Source organism: Lagenorhynchus albirostris, chromosome 6 (assembly GCF_949774975.1).
Source record: "Lagenorhynchus albirostris chromosome 6, mLagAlb1.1, whole genome shotgun sequence".
In the NCBI taxonomy this organism is placed as follows: domain Eukaryota; kingdom Metazoa; phylum Chordata; class Mammalia; order Artiodactyla; family Delphinidae; genus Lagenorhynchus; species Lagenorhynchus albirostris.
In genome coordinates, this window is record NC_083100.1 from 50,439,704 (window position 1) to 50,446,176 (window position 6,473).

Genomic DNA, 6,473 nt, shown 5'->3' on the forward strand with positions numbered 1-6,473 from the left:
CTTTTAAATATAGAGGATGATAAAACTATAGAAAGCTTCATATCTTTATGCTGTTCATCTCGATGGAGATGTCAACTTCCATATTAATTCACTTAATCTTTCAACTTTTAAGTGGAATTGGACTTTTATACTTTACTGTTATCTATTATAAGTAATAAATTATTTCACATCAAGGAGCAAAGCAGGTCAAACAATTTTCTCTTAACGTTATTGGAAAAAGTTTGGCTCTCCAAAAAAGGTTTTCGCTCCTGGTTTAGGTGAGCAAGAAGAGACCTCTTGCAAAGATACATGTTCTCAATATGAGCTGAATTTTGTCGGAGGAGCTTCTTGGTGTTTTTCATTTCCTAGGGAGTTCCAGAAGTACTAAAATTATACCGAGACAAAGTGTTTATGTTTCAAAAGTGCAGGCTCTGCATTCCAGGCTACACACTGAGGGTTCTCAAAACAGAGGCAGCTTTTACTGAAACTTGGAAATAAGAAGAACTCACAAGGGCTTGGACTAGTACATACTGGAAAAATAGAAGATAACCTAAGAGCCAGCTGAAGAAGGGAACAACCTAACCCAGGGATTGCATAGTAAATACTTAAGGCTTTGTGGGTCACACAGTCTCTGTTGCAAGCTCTGCCACTGAGGCTCAAAAGCAAACTCGACAATACATACATGAGTGAGCATGGTGGTGTTCTAATAAAACTGTATTTACAAAAACAAGAGGTAGGCTGGATTTAGCCTTTGGGTTGTAGTTTGCCTATCTTTGTGGATCTAGTCAAATGCTAGACTAGTTTGAATTATTTTATCATTTGTTGGACTTAATGAAATAGGTGGTTTTGGTAGCATAGAGAAATTAACTACTAAGAAAAGTTAGATTTGTGCTTAAAAGGGAGTTTGCCTAAAATTTTACCATTAGAAATTCAATTTATGGGTTGAACATTGTTCTCTTTAGGAATCTGCTTAAAATGCAAGTGCTTGGGAAACATATCAAGTCAGCATTTCTTTAGTATTAATTAAGTAGCTAGGACCAAAAGAGGCCCTAGAAGCTGCACGAGAGCACAGAGTGCCTAGAGTAAAGAAAAGGGGATTGAAAGGGGAGAGCTATGAAAGGGAGGTGTTTTGTCTCCCTGCTTTACACAATTATTCATAGGATCCATTTGACCACCAAATAATATTTTTGTTGTTGTTTTTCCTGCAAAGGCACATTCTTTAGGAATAATGTCCTGCATGAATGAGTGCTTAGATATCCAGACAGAGAGTGCCACTTTGGTTACTGCACACCCATTCAACAAACACCTATTTTGTTGCAAGGCTCAGGGCTAGGAAATGAAGGTAAGACGTGGAATAGGATAATCCAGCAGGGAAAATCCACATATAATACAAAATGGTAGAATCTACAAAAGAAGCAAGAACAAAGGGTAATTCTTTTTAAAAGCCCTTCACACTGCCGGCCTCATTTCTCTCTTGCCCTCCCTCCTATTCATTCTAGTTTGGTATATATTGAAATGTGTTCCTACTGCTAGTTATTCCTTAGTTTTAAAGCTGGCATGACAGGACCAGTGGAAAACTATAAATATGGTTGGTAGTTGTCATTTGTAAAAACCTTACTTACTCCTTGCTGTTTCCTTAACATTTCCATTTAAGTTGCTAAAACTAGGAAAAGATACTAGGAAGTGTTGCTCATGGGTATGTTTAACCCATTCACCATAAGCTTGATTTACAGCGGCTCTCCTTGCTTGATGAACCCCACATGCCCCATAACTTAAACATCTTGATGTGCCTCTCACTGGAGTGCCTTTTTATTTGAATGTAAATTGATTCTGAAACTTCCAGTCAGAAGTTTGTGTTTGATACACTATAGCTTAGAGTGGAATATGGTCTCACCAAGGTCCAATCTGCAAGGTATAGGACTGAGATTCAATTGCCACCATAATTAACCTAGTTCAGGTTAATTTAACCATAAAATATACACTCCAACTGACTGTTTAACCTGCCACAAAGAAATGAATAGCATAGATCCTGAGTCACTCAACAAATGAAATGCAGGTTGTTCACATAAATACAGAAGAACCTCAAGGTCATTTCTGGATTTGTGCAGCTTATTCTTTTTTGAGGACTTTGAGGGATTTTTAGTGGAAGGCAGACAAGATTTTTGTAGCATTCTAAACCTGAGAGCAACCCCACTCACCCTTGTCTAGTCCAGGTAAAACCAAATTTAAACCATTTAAGAAAGTGATTTATTTATATCTCTCCCATTCAAAAAGAGTATGCTGGAAGTCATTTAATGATTTCTATTGGTAGATAATTCTAAGGTTTAATAATTTTTCCTGCTATTGGCAGGTTACATTGCAGGTTTTAGTGCAAGAAAATGTCAAGATACCTGAAATATTTAGCTACAATTATAAAAACTATGCTTTTTTTTTTCAAGTACTTGTTTACTACTTTACACTAAATAGCCAAATTGGAAAGTATTTCAGACTTGTTGACTATCATCTTAGTAAGTCAGAAAAATTTCAAGTTCTACTTTTCTCCTTCAAATTCAGGAAGGAGTGTGTGAGCTCCAACTACACCTGGGTTCAGGTGTTAGCCCTCCTTGGAGACAAACTCCAGCCCCTTTCCATGATGCCCTTCTCAGAGCCACAGCCTGGAGACTGGGGAAACGTCTTGCGGTGATGAGGACAGGCCAACACACAAAAATGTGAATGTAACGAGGCAACGGGTACACAAACATATCCAAAGAGGAGAGGCCTGAGCCTGGGAAGAGGATGCCAGAGGATGCTGGCACCTGGGCCCTGACTAGTGTCACCACAGCCAGAGTCATGTTGATGCAGAACTCTACCCCCAAAACACAGAGGATGGTGATCCTGACCCAAACCAGGCCCACTCTCTTGGACAACTGATTTTTTGTCTCTGGAAATTAGGTGGACTTAAAAATTCCTGAGACTTGGAGTAGATAGAGAGGACATAGCAAGTGTTTCCTCCATACCAGGCATTATGTCATACTGTAAGGTTCTTTTTTTTTTGGCCACACCATACATGTGGGATCTTAGTTCCCCAACCAGGGATCAAACCTGTGCCCCCTGCAGTGGAAGTGCGGAGTCCTAACCGCTGGACTGCCAGGTTCTTCTCATGGGACAGAGGGACAGAAAACCAGCCTGCTTTAATGACATGCAAATTTAAATCGTAAAATAGTTCTTTACATTTATCTAGCATTGTTCATCTCAAAGGACACTTTGTCACCCACTCATTCAGTGGCACTTTGATGTGATGTTTGGTGGTGGGTGTTTTTGCATGGTACCTGCCCTGCTGGAAGGTATGGTCTGATGCAGGGGGCAGATGAGACAAGTGACAAATTGTGAGAAGTGCTAAGAAGGGTAAAGGGGATGCACTGATAGAGGCCATGGGGTGGAGGTGGAGGTGGGGATGGCAAGGACCTGCTTGACAATGGTAGTCATGGAGTGAGAGTCTCTGTGAAGGTTATGATGCTAAGCTTTAGGGCCCTTCACTTGTCCCAGCCACAGGGGTCCCATGATGGTGATGGTGTGTTTTTATAAGATTTACAAATTTAAGATTTAAAATTTTCCCATTAAAAAAGTTTCTCCCAAATTGTGTAAGCTTCAGGGCTCACAAAGTCTGAATTCATTCTTAGTGGTTAGGGAAGGTTTCTCTGAAGAAGAGACATTTTAGTTGATTCCAATAGGATAGGAAGGAGCCTGCCATGCTTGATGCGGGGGTAGTAGTCCAGTTGGGTTGAAGGGCCATTTGAAAATCCCAAAGCTGGAAATTGCCCAGCCACTTGGGAGTAGAATGGGGAATAGAGAGAGAGGGTAGGAGGGAACGTTGCGGAAGGTAGCAGGGGAAAACATAGAGGGCCATGGTGGCCATATGAAGGAGTTTGGTTTGTGTCAAAGTGATATGGAAAACCATTGGAGTATTCTAAGCAGGCAAATTACATGATCAGATTTATGTTTTTTAAGATTGCTCAGACGATAAGAATTGATATGAGGTTGGGAGCATGATTAGAGAAAGGAGACTGTGGCAATATTCCAGGTGAGAGATGGTGCTGGGATTAGAGCAGTGGTTGTAGTGGTTATGGAGGGAACTGGACAGATTTAAGATACATGTTAGATTTTGAAATCCTAGCTGATGAGTTGGATATAGGGAGCTGGGAAGAGAAAAGAGTCAAAGATGGGGCTTCCCTGGTGGTGCAGTGGTTAAGAATCCGCCTGCCAATGCAGGGGACACGGGTTCGAGCCCTGGTCCGGGAAGATCCCACATGCTGCGGAGCCACTAAGCCCGTGCGCCACAACTACTGAGCCTGTGCTCTAGAGCCCGTGCTCCGCAACAAGAGAAGCCACCACAATGAGAAGCCTGTGCACCGCAGCAAAGAGTAGTCCCCGCTCGCCACGAGTAGAGAAAGCCTGCACACAGCAACGAAGACCCAACGCAGCCAAAAAAAAACAAACAAAAAAAAAGTCAAAGATGACCTAATAGAAAAGATATTGGAGGTGGGAAGAATTACTGCCAAAAGGTTGCAATCATCACAACAAGTTGTATTAGGAATATCTAGGAAGGCATTTATTAATATAATGGATAGGGCTTTATATGTGTGAATATGTCAATGCTGACATTTCTTTGAAGGTGATGTAAGAGCAGGATTACGGAGTTAGACATGATTCTGCATTATTTAATCCCACTTGAGTGTGCAGGAATGAATTAGGTATGTGAAGCATGTGTACCATCTTCATAAATCAGACTTTAACCTTGTTATCTGAGTTAGTTTACATTTCTTAGTAGCCTGTGGGAAACAATTATATGACTGCCACTGAATCATTCCAATCAATGAACAGATCAGGCTTTGAAAGCATACATGAAATGTAGCCAACATTGTGTTTGCCTGTGAATTAAGACCTTGACTTTAGGACGTTTCAGTTAGGAGATGTTTTCCTAGAGTTAAAGACACATTTTTGCAAATAAGCAGGGAAGAGAAGCATTGGCTAATCTGGTTCTCTAATTTCTTCCAAGTGTAACTGAAAGTTCTAAAGTGTCAACTATAATTAAACACAATCTGAGCGTTTAGGGTCCTGGCAAATCCATATTTGTGTGTGATGTTGTCTGTAGCATTAGAGACAATTTCAAAGAACTATAAGTGAAGATACTGGAAGGAGAAAGTAACTGCTATGCTGGTCTTACAAAAAATTCTTACCTTTTCCTTAGGGAATATAGACCAGTAAACATAATCAGTAGTTGCAAAAGCAATAAAAGTTATATTATTCTTAAACAATTACATTCATTCATTAGGCTTTCAGAAAATACACAGGCACTGAAATAAACATGGAATGCAAGAAGGAGATCATTAGGCTGCAAAGTAAGGTTCTTAGGCACTGACATCTCTAATTGTGCAATGTAAAGAATGTCAGTCAACTCCGCATTCAACTCTATACGAAATCTTCCAAGAGTGGATTTTATATGAATGAGTTTCCATCTTATTTCAGAACCCCTTTCTTCAGATTCTTCTCTGTTTTTTGATGAGAGTTGGCGATCTAGGAGTTTTTATATCTTATCTTTGTGGGACTTCTGCCCTCTACTACCCTCACACACACACAATTTGTGAAATACTTATTTTGAAGCCTAGTAGTATTTGATGAGAAGTCTAATCTCAGGGAAAAAAAAGGTAGGCATGGGGAATGTAGCAGAAGATGACGAACACCACAGGAAAGCCAACATAAGAACATTTGGGGTGAAATTAATACTTTTGGGGTTGCTTACATTAGGGTGTTAAGCCTAAAGAAGTACAAAGAAACGGCATGGTAAAAACATTTTAGAGAAAGGTAGGAAAAGAGGCTAAACTATGACAGGATTAGAATGGAATGATTCAGGAGACCTTGCTGATAGTGCTGGAGAGAAAAGTAATGCAGTTTCAAATTCTGCCCATTGCAGAATTTTTGGTATATAAATCAAACAGCAGGAAGAACAGTCACCCTAAGCTGTTTCCTTGTGAGGTCTCTGCCTCCAGCTCAGACTCTCTGTAGCCATCAGCCAAGAGTGATGTCCAAAGTCAAACTAAGGCATTAGAAGTAAGTGTTAATGAGAATACCATGGCAGTCCAGTGGTTAGGACTCCGCACTTCCATCGCAGGGGGCATGGGTTCGATCCTTGGTTGGGGAACTAAGATCCTGCAAGCTACGTGCTGTGGCCAAAAAATAAAATAAAGGATAAAAAGTTTCAGCTTATAAAAAAAAAAAAGTGTTAGCATCTGGGATGCCAATGCCACCAACTGTGAACTCTAAAAAGTGACCCTTCCCTCCTTCTGGCTGTGACATGCCAAGGGTCTGATGGTCAACCCTGCTGCTGTAGCCAATCTCAATGCCAAATTCCTGGAGATGCAGCCGTCACCTCCGAGCTCACCAGGCACCCCAGGGAACCAGTGCCACGTGGCTTCCAGAGAGCGGCTGCACCAGCAGAACGTGGAGCATCTGTCTGG